Source organism: Mobula birostris, chromosome 21, assembly GCF_030028105.1.
Source record: "Mobula birostris isolate sMobBir1 chromosome 21, sMobBir1.hap1, whole genome shotgun sequence".
Classification (NCBI taxonomy): Eukaryota; Metazoa; Chordata; class Chondrichthyes; order Myliobatiformes; family Myliobatidae; genus Mobula; species Mobula birostris.
In genome coordinates, this window is record NC_092390.1 from 6,852,436 (window position 1) to 6,873,926 (window position 21,491).

General features: G+C 44.3%; 1 protein-coding gene across 6 annotated transcripts in view; it reads right to left on the bottom strand.

Annotated features, from left to right (window-relative positions):
* Positions 1–21,491, bottom strand: part of lzts2a (leucine zipper, putative tumor suppressor 2a) — a 237,088-nt gene that overhangs the window by 36,033 nt on the left and 179,564 nt on the right. Inside the window, exon 2 of one of the 6 annotated variants that reach the window (XM_072238891.1) lies at positions 13,676–13,732. The exons of the other annotated variants lie outside the window; for them this stretch is intronic. The gene's annotated coding sequence lies outside the window, so the exon portion shown is untranslated. The remainder of the gene's footprint in view (positions 1–13,675; positions 13,733–21,491) is intronic. 6 annotated transcript variants of the gene reach the window in all.

Sequence of the window (21,491 nt, forward strand, 5' to 3'; positions counted from 1 at the left end):
TGTTCTCTTCTTGCTGTTGCCATCAGAAAGGTGATACGGGAGTTTCAGGACACACCACCGGGTTCAGGAAGTAATTATCCCTCAACCATCAGGCTCTTGAACCAAATGGGATAACTTCACTCGCCCCATCACTGAAATATTCCCACAACCTAAGGACTCACTTTCAAGGATCTTCATATCATGTTCTTGATATTTATTGCTTATTTATTTATTATTTTTCTTTTTGTATTTTCATAGTTAGCTTTCTTTTGCACACTGGTTGATTTCCGAGTTGGTTCGGTCTTTCATTGATTCTATTACAGTTATTATTCTATTACCGATTTATTGAGTATGCCCACAAGAAAATGAATCTCATCATTACATATGGTGATATATATGTAACTCCGATAATAAATTTACTTTGGACTTTGAAACAGAAAAGAGCTTGTCTTGCACATTGTTCACACAGATCAGATCATTACATGGTGCATCAAGGTAGGGGAAGGTAAAACATAGTAATGCAGAATAAATTGCAAAAGCTACCAAAAGAGTGCAGAGTACAAGTAATCAATGAAGTGCAAAGTCACAGCGAGGAAGATTGTGAGGTCAAGAATACACCAGAATTCCTGACCCCCACCACCCACTCTGGAAGTGCACTATAGATCTAATCATCCTCGATATGTAACAAAAACTTCCTGACCTCTTGCCTAAACCTGTGACCTTGCAATCAAACGTTGCTATTATCAACCTTATGCATTTCGATCCTATGTGTGCTGAGAGTGTGGAATGAGCCGACAGTGAAAGTGGTGGATGCAGGTTTGATTTCAACATTTCGGAGAATTTTGGATCACTACATGGACGAGAGGGGTATGGAGGTTATAGACAATAGACAATAGGTGCAGGAGTAGGTCATTCGGCCCTTCGAGCCAGCACCGCCATTCACTGTGATCATGGCTGATCATCCACAATCAGTATCCAGTTCCTGCCTTATCCCCATAACCTTTGATTCTGCTATCTTTAAGAGCTCTATCCATCTCTTTCTTGAAAGCATCCAGAGACTTGGCCTCCACTGCCTTCTGGGGCAGAGCATTCCATATATCCACCACTCTCTGGGTGAAAAAGTTTTCCTCCGCTCCATTCTAAATGGCCTACCCCTTATTCTTAAACTGTGGCCTCTGATTCTGGACTCACCCATCAGCAGCAACATGTTTCCTGCCTCCAGCGTGTCCAATCCCTTAATAATCTTACATGTTTCAATCAGATTCCCTCTCATCCTTCTAAGTTCCAGTGTAATGGACCGGGGCAGGTCAATGGGACTAGGTGAATAACAGTTCAGCACAGACTAGATGGGCCAAAGGTCCTTTTTCTATGACTCGGTGTGTGTGGCAGGATGACAAGCATCATCCTCACTTCCAAGCACCCAGCTCTTTCTCTGTCAGAAGAAACTCAGGCACAGATATAGCCAGAAGTTAGCAGTTACTAACCACAGTTCTATTATTAATTCATTAGCACTTCTCTTCATGAGATTGTTAACTGAAACACAGTGGGAACCAGATCAAAAACTGTGCAACTGCTAATGAAACTGTTACAGCAGCTCAAAGTCAAAGCCAATTTATCAAAGTACCTATACTACATTGAGATTCATTTTCTTGGAGGCATTTACAGGAAATTAAAGAAATACAATAGTAATTATGAAAAAACTATACAAAAACAAAGACTGAATAACAGCTAACGTGCAAAAGACAAGTTTTGTATAAATAAATGAACAATAATACTGAGAATACGAGTCCTTGAAAGTGAGTCTGGAGGTCATGGAATCAGTCCAGAGTTGAGGTAACTGAAGTTATCAATGCTGGTTCAGGAGCCTGATGATGATAGGGTAACAACTGTTCCTGAACCTGGTGGTGTGGGACCCAAGTCTCCTGTATCTCCTGCCCAATGGTTGTAGTGAGAAGAGAGCATGGCTTGGATGGTGGATGCTTTGCCTGTGATGGACTGGGCTATATTCACCCCTTACTATGGACTTTTCCATTCTTGGGCATAGTTGTTTTCATTCCAGGGCACAATGCAACTTGTAATTTGAGAAGGTAATTTGTGACTATGTTCCTTGGGCTCCTACAGCTGGCCCACATCTCACAACTCTGCAGCAAGCCAGATGGAACAGGTTACTCAGTGGTTGCTTTATTTGCTCAGTACTTCTCAACGCAGCAAGTTCTCTGCTTCACCAGACCTTCAGCCTGTTCCCATAAGAAATACAGAAGCAGTATTAGGCCATTTGGCCCATCTAGTCTGCTCCGCCATTTCATCACGGTTGATCCAATTTTCCTCTCAGCCCCAATCTCCTGCCTTCTTCACGGATTCCTTCATGCCCTGACCAATCAAGAATCTATTAACCTCTGCCTTAAATGTACATAAAGACTTGGCCTCCACAGCTGCCTGTGGCAATGAATTCCATAGATTCACTACTCTCTGGCTACAGAAATTCTTCCTCTTCTCTGTTTTAGAAGAACACCCTTCTACTCTGAGGTTGTGTCCTCTGGTCTTAGACTCTCCCACCATAGGAAACATCCCCTCCACATCCACTCTATCAAAGCCTTTCACCATTTGATAGGTTTCAAATCAGATCATCCCTGATTCTTCTGAATCCCAGTGAATACAGGCCCAGAGCTGTCAAACACTCTTCGTATGACAAGCCATTCAATCCTGGAATAATTTTCGTGAACCTCCTTTGAACCCTCTCCAGTTTCAGCACATCCTTTCGAAGATAAAGGGACCCAAGACTGCTCACAATACTCCAAGTGAGGCCTTACCAGTGCTTTATAAAGCCTCCGCATTACATCCTTGCTTTTATATTCTAGTTCTCTTGAAATGATGCTAACATCGCATTTGTCTTCCTCACCATAGATTAAACCTGCAAATTAACCTTTAGGGAATCCTGCACAGGAACTCCCAAGTTCCTTTGCACCTCAGTTTTTTGTATATTTTCTCTATCTAGAAAATAGTCGACCCTTTCATTTCTTCTAAAAAATTGCACGATCATACACTTCCTGACACTGTATTCTGCCAGCCATTTCTTTTTCCCATTTTCCTGTGTAGTCTCTCTACACACCTAACTCTCCACCTATCTTCATACTTTGCAACAAAGCCATCAATTCCATCATCTAAAACTTTGACATATAACATAAAAAACAGTCCCAACATGTGGAACACCACTAGTCACCAGCAGCCAACCAGAAAAGGCTCCCTTTATTCCCACTCTTTGCCTCCTGCCAATCAGCCACTGCTTTACACATGCTGGAATCCTTCCTGTAATACCATGGGCTCATAGCTTGTTAAGCAGCCTCATGTGTGGCAACTTGACAAAGGCTTTCTGAAAATTCAAATACACATCAACTGATTCTCCTTTGTCTATCCTGCTTGTTATTTCTTTAAGGAATGCCGAGAGATTCACCTGGCAAGATTTTCCCTTGAAGAAACATGCTGACTACGGCCTATTTTATCGCGTGCCTCCAAGTATCCTGAGATCTCATCCTTAATAATCGACTCCAATATCTTCCCAACCACTGAGGTCAGACTAACTGGCCTATAGTTTCCTTTCTTCTGCCTCTCATCCTTCTTGAAGAGTAGAATGACATTTGCAACTTTTCAGTTTTCCAGAACCATCCTGGAATCTAGTGATTCTTGAAATATCATTACTAATGCCTCCACACCTCTCTGGCCACCACTTTCAGAATGCTGGGGTGTCCACCATCTGGTCCAGGTGACTGATCTACCTTCAGACCTTTCAGTTTCCATCAGCATGTCTCCTGGAGCTGGCAACCAGGTCAAATCTGATGTTACCAAGAGTGGGTCGGACAGGAGAGGGGAGGCAGGACAAATGTATTTTCATTTTCACCTCAGCATTGAACTATCTCAGAATAACAGCACCAGTATAGGATACAGGCACATTAATGAAACCCAAGCTGCTGTCATCCTATCTGAAAAGGAGAACACAAGACTCTCAAAATAAATCCTTCATGATTAATTTAAAGGAGCAGTGCTCATTATGCCACATGACTCCAACCCAAGTTGCAAACATTGCCGGCTTGACATATAATCTATCAATTAAACTGAAAGTTGCCAACAATCTAACTATAAGCAAGCCTGGGGACTGAGATTCAGAGTGCAGAGCAATAGTTAAGTATTTTTGACAATTTATCCTGCCAAGCTCAATGCCAGACACTTCCTCATCTCTCATTAGAAGACTTATTCTGTCTTTATGATGTAAGAATGCCCCAAAACACGAGGGAGCAATTTAAAACCATTATTAGTGCTGTAAAGGAGGAAGCCATACCACAAACTCGGTTGAATCAGAATCGGATTTAGGGTTATTAACACAGACATATGTCATGAAAATTTGATTTTTGTGGCAGCTGTACAGTGCAATATGTAAAACGTACTATAGATTGCAGTAAACAATAAACAGGCTGAGAGAGGAATTGGGAGCAGTGTTGATGGGTTCATGGGCCATTCAGAAATCTGATAGTGGAAAGGAAGAAGCTGTTCTTAAAACATTGGGAAACATGCACAAAATGCTGGAGAAGCTCAGCACGTCTGGCAGTATCTTTCCATAGACGCCTCCTGACCTCCTGACCTCCTGACCAGCTGTGTTCCTCCAGCATTTTGTGTGTGTTCCTCTGGAGTTCCAGCATCTGCAGAATCACACCTCCTAAAAAGTTGAGTGTGTGTTCAGGCTCCTGTACCTCCTCCTCGATGGTAGCAATGAGAAGAGGGCATGTCGCAGGTGGTGAGGGTCCTTAATGATGGATGCTAGATTCCTGGGGCTGTTGAAGATGTGTTTGATGGTGGAAATCTTGCAATGGCTTATCCCCGTGATGAAGCTGATGGAGTCTATGCGGTGCAATAGGTAGTGCTACTACCTTACAGTTCTAATACTTGGGTTCAATCCTGACCACTGGTGCTGTCTGTGTGGAGTTTGCCTGTTCTCTCTCTGACATCAAACAACAGGAATTCTGCAGATGCTGGAAATTCAAGCAACACACATAAAAGTTGCTGGTGAACGCAGCAGGCCAGGCAGCATCTGTAGGAAGAGGTACGGTCGACGTTTCAGGCCGAGACCCTTCGTCAGGACTAACTGAAGGAAGAGTGAGTAAGGGATTTGAAAGTTGGAGGGGGAGGGGGAGATCCAAAATGATAGGAGAAGACAGGAGGGGGAGGGATGGAGCCAAGAGCTGGACAGGTGATTGGCAAAAGGGATATGAGAGGATCATGGGACAGGAGGTCCAGGAAGAAAGAAAAGGGGGAGGGGGGGAAACCAGAGGATGGGTAAGGGTTATAGTCAGAGGGACAGAGGGAGAAAAAGGAGAGTGAGAGAAAGAATGTTGGCAAAGGGGATATCCCTCTGACTATACCCTTTGCCCATCCTCTGGGTTCTCCCCCCCTTTTCTTTCTCCCTGGGCCTCCTGTCCCATGATCCTCTCATATCCCCTTTGCCAATCACCTGTCCAGCTCGTGACTCCATCCCTCCTCCTCCTGTCTTCTCCTATCATTTTGGATCTCCCCCTCCCCCTCCCACTTTCAAATCTCTTACTAACTCTTCCTTCAGTTAGTCCTGACGAAGGGTCTCGGCCTGAAACGTCGATTGTACCTCTTCCTAGAGATGCTGCCTGGCCTGCTGCGTTCACCAGCAACTTTGATGTGTGTTGCTCTCTCTGACATCATGGGTTTCTCCTGTTTCCCCCACATGTCCAGGACATGGGGGTTGGGGTATTAATTGGAAGTTACCTCGTGTATAGGTAGATGGACACATGAAGCAGGACAGGTTACAAGGATGTAAGAGGGGAAGGGGATTCATGAGAATGCTCCAAAGGCTGGTACAGTTGCAATGGGCTGAATGGATTCCTTCCATGTTACAAGAACATCTGAAAACTTGCACACTTGAAACCTGCACCCGCCCCACACCAAAAAACACAGATGATGTGACTAAATCTTAACTGAAAGTACAGAAATTGGAGCTGACAGCGGGTGCAGGGGAGGTTCACGAGAATGATCCCCAGGAATGAAAGGATTAACATAGGAGGAGGGTTTGATGGCTCTGGGCCGGTACTCACTGCTGAGATGAATGAGGGAGGAACTCACAGAAGCCCAGTGAATATTAAAATGCACGGACAGAGTGGACATGGAGAGGATGTTTCTTATGGGGGAGGGGGGGGGGAAGAGTCTAGGACCAGAGGGCACAGTGTCAGAATTGGATGCCCCTTTAGGACAGAGACAAAGAAGAATACCTTTAGCCAGAGGGTGGTGGTGAATCTGAAATTCGGTGCCACAGACTTCAATGGAGGCGGAGTCATTGGGTATATTGAAAGTGGAATTTGACGCCATTACTAATCAAGAACCTATCAAAGTTTATGGGGAGTAGGCAGAGAGTGGGTTTGAGAGAGATGATAAATCAGCTTTGATGGAATGGTGGAGCAAATTTGATGGACCGAATGGCCTAATTCTGCTCCCATGAGTTCTGGTCTATGATTTTATGGTGTGGGTACAAGGGCATACAAGATGACAGCTGGATTACGACCAAGATTAGGCATGTTTAATTGATAGCTGGGTCAGTCCATAAACTCACACTCCTGAAACTTGCTCCTATACTGTGGGGTGATTAGTGTTGTGAGAGGGGGGGAAAAAAGATTAGCTACTAATTGAGTAGCTGAGGACAAGGTCACGCTTGAGCTTCTCAGATCCCAGACTGAAACAGGGTGAAGAAAGGACAAGACTTATTCTCCACTAATGCATTCAACTATCCCAGGAGACACCCAACTAATAAAATTAGAGACACATTCAAGCTGGTTTACCAGGTGATCATCCAAGAGGCACCTGGGGCGGGGGGGGGGGGGGTACTGGAAGCTGATTTAACAGTCAAGATATTATTTGATGTAATTGAAAGGGGAAGGGTGTAAGGGCACTGGAGCCCAGTCTGGGCAGTTCCACCATTTGCCCTAGCAAAGGGCTTGTCCAGACACAATGGATTGAATAGCCCCTTTGATGCTGCAGGATTGGTGTCCAGGCCATTATTTTTATTGGGATTTCCCTTGTAGTTTTAGCTTTCTTTATGCTTGCTAGTATGTCTGTATATCACATGTTTGTAGATATTCAGTAGCTTGTTATATTTTTGGTTACTGTACGTTCTTTCTCTGTAAAACTGAAGTGTGAACCTGCTAAACTGGCTTCTTATCTAAACAGGACCAAACAGTTTGCAGTATAAAAAGGAAACCATGTGCTCAAGTTCCTTTGTTACAGCCAATTGTCTGCAGCTTCCTATAGTTAGATACAGTTCCTTCTTTATTTCTTTGCCTTGCTTGCTGGTGCACATTGACACTGTCTGACCTGGAACGAGTGAATGTCTAATAAGACAGCTGGAACTATAAGATTTGTGCCTCATTACTGACTTCTGAGGAACCTACTGGACAACATCTCCAGATCTAACAATACTTTGTCATTCCTTTCACCTATCTGTTGATTTCCAAACTTCTGCATCTGACTGCTTACTAACTAACGTAGCATTTCCTGCAAAGGCAGCCCATCCTTGGGGTGGGTGGGATTGTCTTGGAAGTGTGGGAAGAGATCATAGGGGATGTGTCACAACATCTAGCAGTGATCACTGCAGACAGGCCTTGTAGAACCAAAGAATTCAGGCTAGTCTGAAAGTTCCCTCAGTGTCAATAGGGCTTAATACAGAGAAAAAAAGACTGCACTGTGCATTCCCTCGTAATTGTGATGGAGATAAGTTACAGAGGCTAGGGGTGCCTTATACATTTGGGATTGACAGAATGGTGTGGGCAGATACATTGTGGTGCATGGTCCTTTGAATTTTGCGCCTTTTGTGCTCCTTGTGGCAGTGGCTGGGAAATTAGCCTTCAGTTCCTGAAGGTGGTGTCCAGTAATTCCTGACAAATCCACATCAGTGACTTGGCAATCTTACCTTCTTTCCCTGCAGAATAACGTTCCTTCACCACATCAGAATTCTGCCCCCCCCCCTTATGATTGTAAATCCTAGCCCAACTTTTGCATTTTTTCCCACCACTGCTTCCTGATATTCCTAATCTTTGTTTAGCTTGCGTTATGCTCTTTTACAATGAAACCTGGGAATGCAAGAGGTTCCAGCTCAATCCATTCAGTGACAATTAGGAATAGGCATTGATTGTCAGTGATGTCCACAGTCTGAGAAGGAAATAATAATAAGTAATTCCTCCCAAGCATTTCTGCAGTGAGTAGACCCCTGCCTTAAAACACTTAGTCCTACCTCAGTTTTTCAATGATCCCTGAACACAACTTATTGCTACTTTTTTTTACACTACTTATTTATTTTCTAGCTTGTAGTAATTTTATCTTTACACTGTACTGTAGCCACAAAACAACAAATTTCATGTCCTCTAGTCAATGACAAAAAAACCTGTTTAGTGATGGAACACTACAGCACAGAAACAGGCCCTTTGGCCCATCTAGTCCATGCCAAACCATTAATCTGCCAGTCCCATCAACTTGCACCCTGACCATCACCCTCCATCTCCCTCCCATCCATGTATCTATCCAAATTCGTCTTAAATGTTGAAATCGACCCCGCATCCACCACATTCTACACTCTCATCACCCACTGTGAAAAAAATTCCCCTTCAATATCCCCTTAAACATTCAGCTCAAGATTGGCAACAACATCTTTTCCACAATCCCCATTAGCACAGGCACACCACAAGACTGTGTGCTTAGCCCCCCCGCCCCCCGCTCTACTTGCTTTACACTTACGACCGTGAGGCTAAGCACAGCTCCAATGCCATTTTCAAGTTTTCTGACGACAACACTGTGGTAAGCCGAAACGGGGGTGATAACAATCAGAATATAGGAGGGAGACTGAAAATCTGGTTGAGTGGTGTCATAACAATAACCTCTCACTCAAAGTCAACAAGACCAAGAGGCTGATTATAGACTTCAGGAGAGGGAAACCAGAGATCCCTGAGCCAGTCCTCATCAGATGATCAGAGGTGGAGAGGGTTAGCAACTTTACATTCCTCAGTGATACTATTTCAGATGACCTGTGGTGGACCCAGCACGCAACTGCAATGACAAAGAAAGCATGGCAACACCTCTACTTCCTTAGAGTTTGCAAAGATCCTGCATTGAAAACTTTGACAAGCTTCTACAGATGTGTGGTGGAGAATATATTGACTGGCTGCATCAGTCTGGTATGGAAGCACCAATGCCCCTGAACGGAAAAACCTACAAAAAAAAACAGAGGATATGGCCCAGTGCATCAGGAGGAAAGCCCTCCCAACCATTGAGCACAGCTACATGGAGCACTATTACAGGAAAGCAGCATTATCAGGGATCTCCACCACCCAGGACATGCTCTCTTCTTGCTGCTGCCATCTGGAAAAAGGTACAGAAGCCTCGGGACTCTCACCACCAGACTCAGGAACATTTATTACCCCTCAACCATCAGGTTCTCGAACCAAAGGGGATAACTTCACTTGCCCCATTATTGAAATGTTCCAACATCCTATGGACCCATTTTCAAGGATTCTTCATCTTATGTTCTCAATATTTATTGCTTTTTTAAAATCATGATTGTTTTTTTTTTGCATTTGCAGTTTGCTGTCTTTTGCACACTGGTGAACACCCAAGTTGGTGTCATCTTTCATTGATTCTATTATGGTTATTATCCTATCATGGACTTATTGAGTATGCCCTAAAGGAAATGTATCTTAGGGTCATAAATAGTGACATACATGCACTTTCCTCTCTTCTCTTTACTTGCCCATCACTTCTTTGTACCCCACCTCCTGCCCTGCCATGGTCCACTCTCCTATCCTATCGGACTCCTTCTTCAGCCTTTCACCTCTTCTGCCTATCTGCTCCCCTCTTCCAGTCACCCTCCTTCACCCCATCCCCCAGCTGATCTCACCTATCACCTGCCAGCTTGTACTTCCCCTCTCCCCAATCCCCAACCCCACCACTTTATTCTGGCTGCTTTGCCATCTCTTTCCTGTCCTGATGAAACTGAGATGTTGACCGTTTATTCCGCTCCACAGATGCTGCCTGACCTGCTGAGTTCCTCCAGCATTGTGTTGCTCTAGCATGGAAAGTTTTTCATTACATCTGTACATGCATGGGACAATAAAGTTCACTTTAACTGCAGCAGTGCTGTACGGTACAGTATTTTAAGCAATCGCTGAATCTACCTTCACCTGACACAACTGCTAACATTCTGCCAGGGATCACTTGGCACAATGGTATGGGGCACTGTTTCACTACTAGCATACTGCCAGGGATCTGCCTGGCACAATGGTATGGGGCACTGTTTCACTACTAGCATACTGCCAGGGTTCACCTGGAATCTGAAGAAATGATTTATTGAACCCCAAAGAGGCCACGAAGTGAAAAAAAGATGACTATTCCTAAGGGGCTTGTCTTTAAAGAATGACATAAGTGGAAGAGAGAGATTGGAGTGGTTTTGGGAGGGACCAGCCAGGCAAAGGCAAGGCTGTTGATAGCAGAGTGAAGGAAGCCAGATCAGATTTAGAACAATATCGGCAAACTGCAGGCAAGTGTGACTTATGGGCATTTTAGTAAGCATATAGCAGTCAGTCTGAAGGGCCTGTCTCTGTGCTGAACAACTCCATCGTAGTGCAAGCTGAAGGGCCTGTCTCTGTGCTGAACAACTCCATCGTAGTGCAAGCTGAATTACTGTAGAAACAGAAATACTAAGGAAGTGACAATAATGGAATAACAGAGTGATAGAATTAAAAGTTCAAGAAGATGACTGCAAAATCAGGAAGGGGATGTGAAGGAGCTGACTAGCTTAGGAAGAGAGAGTTGTCAGAGGACTACAGAACTGAGGAAGGGGTACCGATCTGCTGTGTAAACTTTACACGCCTGGGTATTGCCCAGATGGCATTCACTCACACATGCTGGCACCAGGTTGCAAATTCTATCACCCAACAGACCCACAACAAACAGAAGCAATCCACCAACACTTTAAGATTTCTTCTTTTCCCAAGTAGAGCTACTGCCAACCCAGCTCCAGCGTTCCAGGTTCAATCCTGAGCTCTGGTGCCGTCTGTATGGAGTTGTCTTCTAGGTTTCTCATTTCCCCCTCACTTTCCGAAGATGATCTGGCCACTATAATTTACCCCAAGTGTGTAGATAAGTGGTAGAAAGTAGGGGAGCTGAAGGGAAAGTGGGAGCAATGAAATGAGATCAGCCTAAATAAATGATTCATGGTCAGCACAGTCTGGTTTCCAACCAGTGCAGCTCCATCTCCCCTCCTTTGACTATTACGCTCCTGAGTACTTGTTGACTTCCTCTCTGAAGTAGTGGCCTTGTTGTGGTGGAGTGATCCAGAGAGTGAAATTGTCTGGAGTTCAGCCATCTGGCACTTACCACCATGGGAGACCTCACCAGAAGTTAAGGTCAAGGGGGAGGTTCCAGACAACACAATCCAACCAAGACCTCAACAGTGGAGCTGACGGAAATTGATAATTTGGCAGTGAAAGGTCCCCAGATGTTCTTCATTTCATGCCACTGGACCCTGACCCTAATCTGTCAAGAACCGTGTAGTTGCTGCAGTGTATTAACATCTCCACGTTAAACAAAGTCACAGGCAGGTATTCTCCATTAGACAAATTCACCCCAAGAGAGCATCATCCTCTTCTGCCTATCTGCTCCCCTCTTCCAGTCACCCTCCTTCACCCCATCCCCCAGCTGATCTCACCTGTCACCTGCCAGTTTGTACTTCTTCCCCTCTCGAAATAAGTCTTTGAGCTTCCGGTATAAATTCCAACACCATTCAAATGACAAACATAAAGGCCAGCGCTTTCCCACAGGTTACGTTAGCGTAGCAGTTAGCGCATCGCTATTACGGTTCGGGGCGCTCCAGAGTTCAACTCTGGCCCCGTTCTGTCAGAAGTCTCTGTACATCCTCTCTGCGGAATGCTTGGGTTTCCCCCGGATGCTCCGGTCTCCTCCCACGGTCTAAAAAAAGACCGGGTAGGTTAATTGTAAATTGTCCCATGGTTAAGTTAGGGTTAATTGGGGTTGTGGGGTCGCACGGCTTGAAGAGCCGGAAGGACCTTCTCCACGTTGTGGCGCTAGATAACCTTCACATCAACTTGTGAGCTGTTTTGGGCCCCGTATGTAAGGAAGGACGTGTTGGCGCTGGGAGAGGGTCCTGAGAAGGTTTACACGAATAATCTCAGGGATAAAAGGGATATTGTATCACAAGTGTGTAATGTCCTGGTTAAGATTTTTACTGCTAAGTATTTAATTTAGTAGCTTTCTGTGGGAGCAGTGTGTCCCGCTGAAGCACGCTTGGGTTTTGGGTAAAGGTAAGGGGCTATGTTGTTCAACTTAGGAATGTTGCATCAGCCAATCAGGATGGTGGAAGTGGGAGAAGACTCTAGAGAAAGCTGGGCAGACAGAGGTTTGTGACGGACACCAGAGGAGTTTGTGGTCTTTTTCCCAGGAGCTGGGAGAGGACAGGAGGGAAGATGGCCGAGGATGCCACGGGAAGGTGCTGTGAGCAGATGAATGGCTCCAAGGAGGAAGGGCCAATACTCCCGAGAGAGTGCCCATTTGTTACAGATGGATTTCGAGTGACATTTGGGATGTGGTGCGTGCTTTCAAGCAGACTGTGGGTCCAGCAGTGCGTGAATATAAAGGGCAACTGCAAGATGAGCTCTAACTGTATGTGCACATTTGGACTGGTTTTAATTGTAATGGCCACTTGTATTTTTTCCCCCTTTTCTTTTTCCTACTGTTTGATAAAGCTGAAGTTGTAAATATACTTTCTTTATAATTTTATGTGGTGTCCGATTTGTAATTTCTTGCTGACTGACAACTGCATATGGGCAGTATTTACACAGCATTCGCTCAAATCAAGGTTTCTTTGATCGTGACGTCACGACATTCCTGTGTGGTTGAGCCCAAATCATCCTGACCCTAGTGCCTATTGTTTATGAAAGTGGCCTACTCACCACAGGGCCGTTAACAGGACCAGCAACAAGCCTGGTGAGGGGCTGCAAGTGCTTGATGTCTCTGGGCCTGAACTCACTTGAGTTTAGAAGATTGAGAAGAGATTTCATTGAAGCCTACCAAATAGTGAAAGGCCTAGAAGGAGTGGATGCGGAGAGGATGTTTCCAATAGGGAAAGTCTAGAATCAGAGGGCACAGCTCCAGAATAGAAGTATGTCCCTTTAAAATAGAGATTAAGAGGAATTTCTTTAGCTAGAGGGTGGTGAATCTGTGGAATGCATTACCACAAATGGCCATGGAGGCCAAGTCACTGGGTGCATTTAAAATCTGAGTTGATAAGTTCTTGATTAGTAAAGGCATCAAAATTTACAGGGAGAAGGCAGGAGAAATGGATTGAAAGGGAAAAACAAATCAGCCATGGAAGGGTTTTGACGGGCTGAATAGCCTAAATCTGGTCCCACTTTCTATGGTCTAACTTCCCTCTGCCAACATTTCTCGAATTTCTGAGCTGCATTTTGAAGTCTTATCCATTTGCTGGGTGTGCAGTGATCAGTAGATCTGACCTTGTGTTGTATTTCCAAACCCAGGCTATGTGTACAGAGTCATCCTCCCCATCAGAGCAGACCTTCAAATACACAGGAAATGCTGGAGCAACTGAGCAAATCAGGCGGCAAACCTTCATCTCATTTCCGCCTTGAGCAGTCCCTCAGAATCAACGGCAACTCCCTCAGAGCTGTAGTGGAAAGAGAGGAATATGCTGACATGTCAATTCCTTTAATGTGGGGGTTCCCATAGTTCAATCATTAATTCACGTACACTAGAGATCCTGCGGGTGCTGGCAATTCAGAGTAACACACACACAAAATACGGGAGGTCAGGCAGCATCCAGGGCAAGGGATAAACAGTTGACCTTCAGGCCAAGACCCTTCATTAGGACAGGACAGGACAGGACAGGAAAGGAAAGGTGCAGAAGCTGGAACAGGAAGGCGGGGAAGGGGTTGAAGTAAGGGGATAGGTGGAGAAGGGAAAGAGCTGAAGGAGCTAATAGGAGAGGAGAATGGACTATGAGAGAAAGGGAAGGAGGAAGGGCACCAGAAGGGCAAATGAGAAGAGAAGGGTTAAGAGGGGAACCAGAATAGGAAATAAAGAGGTCAGCTGCTTATTCCCCTCCATATATACTGCCTGACCTGCTGAGTTCCTCCAGCATTTTGTGTGCCAATCACCATTTATCAACACAGCCACAGGATTTATTGCAAATCCCTCTGCTGCGAAATTAATTAACTGCCTTTTCTAACAGAACACTTTAATTGTTCTCACGCCATCTCTGAAGGTATTTTATTAAAGGAATATCTTGTAGACTCCATTGTGCGGTGATTTTTAGAGAGTCTCTCTTGGCATTCTGATTACCTATTAATATCTCTCCACATTACTTGTGGTCGTAATGAGCCCACCTCCCATGGGAGGATCCAAACTGACTTTTTATTTCTCTTTTAATTTGTCTGCTAATTTGTAAATAGGCACAGATTGTTAGCTTGCCGAAACCAGCAAGCTCAATATATTTATCCCACACACAATTTTGTTTTCTTGCAAGTGTTACTGAACAGCCTCCACAACCCATTTGTTTTAGTTATCTCCTCAGGAGCTTGAGCATCTTTCATTAACCAGGTCACTGTTCTAAATACTAACCCTGGCACTTACACACTCAGTGGTCACTTTGTAAGGTACACCTGCAGACCTGTTCATTAATGCAAATATCTAATCATGGCAACAACTCAATGCATAAAAGCATGTAGACACGGTCACGAGGTTCAGTTGTTGGTCAGACCAACCATCGGAACGGGGATCTGTGGAATGACTATTGGGTTCAGACAGGGTGACTTGAGCATCTCAGAAACTGCATACCTCCTGAAATTTTCATGTACAACAGTCTCTAGAGTTTCCAGAGAATGGTGTGAAAAACACACAAAAAAAAATGCAGTCAGTGGTAGTTCCATGGGCAAAAAATATGAGAGAGGTCAGAGGAGAATGGCCAGACTAGTTCAAGCTGACAGGAAATCAACAGCAACTCTGATAACCAGGAATTACAGCAGTAGTGTACAGAAGAGCACCTCCGAACGCACAACTCCATACACCAAGACAGACAGGATCTCCCAGTTGCCACCCACTTCAACTCTGCTTCCCATTCCCATTCAGATACGTCCATACATGGCCTCCTCTACTGCCATGATGAGGCTAAGCTCAGGTTGGAGGAGCAACACCTCATACACCGTCTAGGTAGTCTCCAGCCCCTTGGTATGAACATTGAATTCTCCAACTTCCGGTAATTCCCTCCCCCTCCCTTCCTCTATCCCTATGTCACTCTGCCCCCTCCCCCAGCTGCCTATCACCTCCCTCATGGTTTTGCCTCCTCTTACTACCCATTGTGTTTTCTCCTATTCTTTCTTCACCTTTCCTGCCTATCCCCTCCCCCACCCCTTTATCTTTCCCCTTACTGGTTTTTCACCTGGAACCTACCAGCCTTCTCCTTCCCACCCTCCCCCCACCTTCTTTATAGGGCCTCTGCCCCTTCCCTCTTCAGTCCTGGCGAAGGGTTCCGGCCTGAAACGTCGACTGATCGTTTCCACGGATGCTGCTCGACCTGCTGAGTTCCTCCAGCGTGTTGTGAGAGCTGCTTTGACCCCAGCACCTGCAGATTATTTTGTGTTTATGTTGAACTTTGAAGTGGATGGGCTACAGAAGAACACGGACCTACTCAGTGACCACTTTATTAGATATAGGAGGTACTTTCCTTTATGTCCTCAAGTTACCTTAAACCAGTTTGTAGTGCCTTCTAAAGTGTTGTCATTGTTAAACTACAATAATTTATCCTTGGCAAGCTCTGATAATCAATGCCTTTTTATAGGCACAAAAGCTTACTGAGGGAAATCTTACCTGCAAACTAAAGATTTTGTAACTCTGTTTAACCTTATCTAGTAAACAGTACCCTGGCATTACAGCACACCCTTTGTAGCACACTGGATTTTAATCAAGATTTTCTCTGCAGTGAGACTTAAACCCACGACATTTCGACTCAAAGCCAAAAGCACTGCCCATTAAGCAAGAGATGACATCTACCACTGAGTCTGAATAGTGTTTAAAAATGTTCCATTTGGTGCAAATGTTTTTTTTAAAACTAAACAAAAATAGATCAAAATCTGCTGTGGGGTTTCTTTTGGCCACTGGCTACAAGCAGCCTTGACCACATCTACCCATTCTAAGCAACCTTACTTTCTCAGTTTACATTTGGCTTATTGAAGTCGCATATTTAAATACTTTCCCTGTTCTCACTGATTTTCCACAGAATTCCTTGTTGTTTTGGTGCAGAGTATCTTCCCAGTGTTAGCTCCAATGATATTTCCATTACTAACAGAGGAGCAATTGCACAGCTCCCAAAGGAACGACTTCTCAAAAGGAGGCAGCAGGATTGATGTTTTAATGAATCTTTAATAAATGAGACAATTAATTCCCAGGATAGATCTAGCAACTGATTACATTAGTTGTGATGTCTTGTGTTGTTTTGGCAAAAGCAATTGCCCTATAATACTGTAAAGAGAGTGAGAGGTCTGTTCTGCATGAAGAACTCACTGCAATTTTAATGCGCACTGGAGATACCTGTCCAGTCTGTTATCCTTCTTCAGCATCGCCTTCTGAAATATTTCAATTTATTGTACAGCAACCAGCAATTAAAATTCCCTATCAATTAACGTTACCTCACAAAGTATCTTTTGTAAGTAGCATGGTGTGTAGCTGTTTACTGTGCCCATGTAATCACATTATTTTGTTTCATCGGTCACAGCAGAGGCTACAATGTACAACTGAGTCGCCTGCTCATCCTCTCACGGTCGCTGACATTGTTATTCAGTTTCTGTGCTAACGGTATCAGAATCAGGTTTATTGTCACTGACACAAGTCTGCAATGTGTTGTTATGTGGTAGGCGTTAAGAGCGGGCATAGCAAATTACCGTAAGTTATAAAATAAAAATAAATCCTCATCAGGTGCAAAATCACATCATGTAGGCAACCGTAGTCTTCGTCACCAGGATTGTTCTGGGCAACGTTTTCTAATGAAGTGGTTTGCCATTGCCTGTTTCTGGTCAGTGCCTTTGCAAGTCAGGTGACCCCAGCCATTATCAATACTCTTCGGAGATTATCTGCCTGGCCTCAGTGGTCGCACAACCAGGACTTGTGATATGCACTGACTGCTCATACGACCATCCACCACCTGCTCCCATGACCATGATCGGGGGCGTAAGCAGGTGCTACACCTTGCCCAAGGGTGACCTGTAGGCTAGCGGAGGGAAGGGGCACCTTGCATCTCCTTTGGTAAAGTCGTATCCCACCGGCCACCCATATAGATATAAACAATTAGTGGAGAAAGAGGAATAGTGAGCCAACACTCATTGACTGTTCAGAAATCTCAAAGTCAAAGTAAATTTATCAAAGTATCTCTATGTTACTGTATACTACCCTGAGATTCGTTTTCTTGCAGGCATTTACAGGATCTGGAGGATAAGGTGGCAGAGGGGACGAAGATGCTCCTAAAATGTTGAGTGTGGGTCTTTGGACTCTTGTACCTTCTCCCTTATGGTAATATGAAAGACTGCATCATCATGACTAGGGATGCTGAGGGTCCTTAATACCTTCTTGAGGCACCGTCTTTTGGAGATGTCCTTGATGGTGAGGAGATGTGCCCATGACGGAGCTGGTTTAGTATATGGCCCTCTGAAGCCTCTCACAATCCCAAGCATTAGTGCCTCCATTCTCTCCCAGACTGAATGCTCGATAACCTCCTCCCTCCATTTAGTGTTTTTCAAAAATTAATTTGCTTACATTGCTGGTAATTTCCTTTTGATCAAGAAAGCCAAAGTTAACCACACTGTGTTCTCGTACACTAATATTCTAAGCATCAGCAATTTTTGAACAGGAGCTAGGATAATGAAGTTGTAACAAATTATCTGCTGGAGGAACTGAAAACAGGTCGAGCAGCATCTTTTAGGGGACGGGAAAGGAGCCACTGACATTTGGATTGGAGATCCTGCAGTGGGACTGAGATCAAAAGAGGGAAGATGGTTTGGGGGTGGGTGGGAAATGAGACGGGGGCCAGTAGATGATTGGTCGATCGAGGAAGAGTGAAGGACGATGGACAGATGGAATCAGGTAAGGGAGAGGGAGGGATGGAGTCAGGTAACAGAGGCAAGTGGAGTTTCAAGATGAAAAGGCAGTTGCAGGGATGCAAGTATGAAGGTGGAGGCAGCAAAGGGAACAAAAAGGCTACCAGTACTCTGGTGGAGTTACTTTTGCTTTTCTTTAGCCAAGTTGTGGCAGTATCTAAAATAATTTGACTAAGTTAAATCGGATGTGAGGGGGAGGGCTCATGGGACAGGGGCCCAGAAAAAAATAAAATCCAAGACACAAGCGATTGGGCAGATGGTGGAAATCTGGAGAAACAAACACACAAAATGCTGGAGGGGAATAAACAGTTGATGTTTTGGGCCAAGATCCTTCTTCAGGTCTGGAAAGAGAGGGGGCAGAAGCCAATCAGCACAAATTGCTGTCACATGGACTCGAGGTGGAAGGGCTTGTACCGATGTTGTTTTATTCAATGCTGGAATTTGTAATATAAAATCAAAAAAGTGGCTGAAATTTTAACCCTGTTCCTCTCCCCACACAATGTCTGACCTGTTGATTACGTCCAGCATTTCTGGTAACAAGTTGTGACACAAATTGAAATCATGAATGATACAAGTTGGTTAGGTGAAACTTCTTTTTTAAAAACCCTCATTCTCATTATAGTTTGTGGAGGCTTTACAGAGCGTGCAGAGGAGATTTACCAGGACTCCGCCTGGATTGGAGAGCACATCTTGTGAGGATAGGCTAAGTGAGCTAGGGCTTTTCTCTTTAGAACAAAGGAAGAGGAGAGGCGAGTTGAAGGAGGCATACAAGATGTACAGTTACATATCAAGTGGACAGCAAGAGACTTTTTTTTCCGCCAATGCAGAAATAGCTAATTGAGGGACATGATTTTAAGGTGATTGGAGCAAAATCTAAGGGCGATGTCAGAAGTAGTTCTTTTTTAAAAACACACATGCACACAGGTAGGTGCAATGAATGTAATACCAGGTGTGGTAGTAGAGACAGTTATATCAAGAGACAGGCACATGGTGAAAGTAAAATGGAGGGTGATGTGAGAGTGAAGATTTAGATGATTGATCTTGGAGCAAGTCAAAAGCTAGACAGAGCATTATGGGCTGAAGGGCCTGTACTGTGCTGTACCATCCCACGCATGATCAATGAAATACACTCCTTCGGCATGGTAGTGCAGCGCTAAGCACAATGCTTTACAGTAGCAATGATCCAGGTTCAATTCCTGCCACTATCAGTACGGAGGTTGTATGTTCTCCCTGTGACGATGTGGGTTTCCTCCGGGTGCTCTGGTTTCCTCTTACAGTCACTGCAAATTGTCCCATGATTAGGCTAGGATGAAATTGGGGGAATTGCTGAGTGGCATGGCTTTAAGAGTTTATTCTGTGCTGTATTTCAATAAATAAGATTGACACAGTTGGTGGACAGTTTGGTAATTGTCCTCAACAGCGGCTCTCACAGAAGAGAAAATAGCTTGCTGGGAATAAGTAGGGCATCTGCAGTGAAATACTCACCTCTCTGAGTAGCCAGCACAGGCTGCAAACACGATGCCAATGGATTGCAAAATATGACCCCTTCCTCCCCAACCCCATCGGGATCAGGTCTGTTCATCTGCACAGGCACAACTGAATCCAGTACAGGCAACAGCCTCCAATCAGCAATTTGTGTTCATTGTAAAACACATGCACCACCTGAATCTGGGTTGGCTCCCTCAGTACAGTAAGGAAGACTACCTTTGAGCTGTGTGAAATATAGCGCAGACACCGTGATTTAGCAGGCTGGCCACAGTTCAGCATGCAGGGCAGACAATTGGAGTTTTTTTTTAACAGCTGCACCTATGAAGTCTATGGTATTTCAGAAGAAAGCTCAATGGCTGAAAAGGGGAAAAAGTGAAATTAGAGTGCCTCCCATTGTGTCAGATAGACACACAGACCAATACTTTCAAGTCCTGGTTTAACAAATGGAATGCCACATTCTTGTGAGGCTCCCATCACCAGCCATTCTTTTTGATGCAATGACATCACCTTACTGACAAAATTATTACATTAAACACTTAAAACCCTGATGTGAGAAGTAGAAGCAAGGGTCAGCTAGGTCTAATATTTAATTGCACTGGAAATCGAAGGACAGTAGGTATCTTGAAGGATTTATAGTCATACAACATGGAAACCAGCCCCATCTAGCCCATGTTTATCTCTAATCTGAATCGAGGAGGACAGGCAGCATCTGTGGAGGGCAATGGACAGTAGATGATTCAAGTCGAGATCCTTTATCCAGACTGATGGGGTTCAACCACGTATATAGTTCCTTGCCCTTTACGCTCAGTCAACCCCAGTTATCCCACAGCAAGACTACAGAAGTATGGTGACATGAGATTAATTCTTTGCCATAAACGATGCATCACCGTCACTATCACAGTCTCACTCAGACACTGTCACATCTTCTCCCTCTCCCCCCTCCTTGTGACAAAGCCCACTTGTTATTGGCCACTGTATCATCTCTGATAAAGGAGAACAGGGAGGCTGACAGACATTGAAACCTATGACGCTCTAATCACAACATTTCATATGGAGGTCATCTACTATTCCAGTTCTATCAAGTCTACTTATTTACTCCTGTCCATTAGCGTCTGAAAGGCAAACATGCCACTGAAGCAAATATTCCCTGCTAAGTATTTACACTCATTAAAATTCAGCACCATAACAGATTTAAGAATGAACAAATTCACAATGGTAATTATAAACCAAAATATTTCAAATCACAGTGGCAGAGGGAGGAGAACGTACTTAGGTGACATTTTGCCCTTTGTTTTCAGTGTTGGGAGCATCTCCATGGCTATTGATTTCATTTTTCACGCATTGCAAGCCTATTATTCAAAGACCAGGCCACCTACCTCACAGACTAATAAATGCGGAGCTTTTGAAAGCAACTCAACACGTGGACAGCTCATTCACTTTCACACACTCGGTGATGTGATTTTTAAGCCTTGCAGATCAATAACTTTTAAATCCCATGATTCCTTGCTCTCTTCTTGCTGGCACCATCACCAAGGAGTTGTAGGAGCCTCAGGTCACACACCACCAGGTTCAGGAACAGTTATTACCTGCAATCATCACGCTTCTCAAAAAGAATGGATAACTTTATTCACAAATCTGAACCGATTCCACAACTTGCAGATTCACTTTCAAAGATTTTAATAGATACTTAATTATAAAAGGGAATGAAGAATTTTTGGGAGAAGGCAGAAGAATGGAGGTGAGAGGGAAAATAAATCTGCCACCATCAAATGGCAGAACAGACTAAATGGGCCA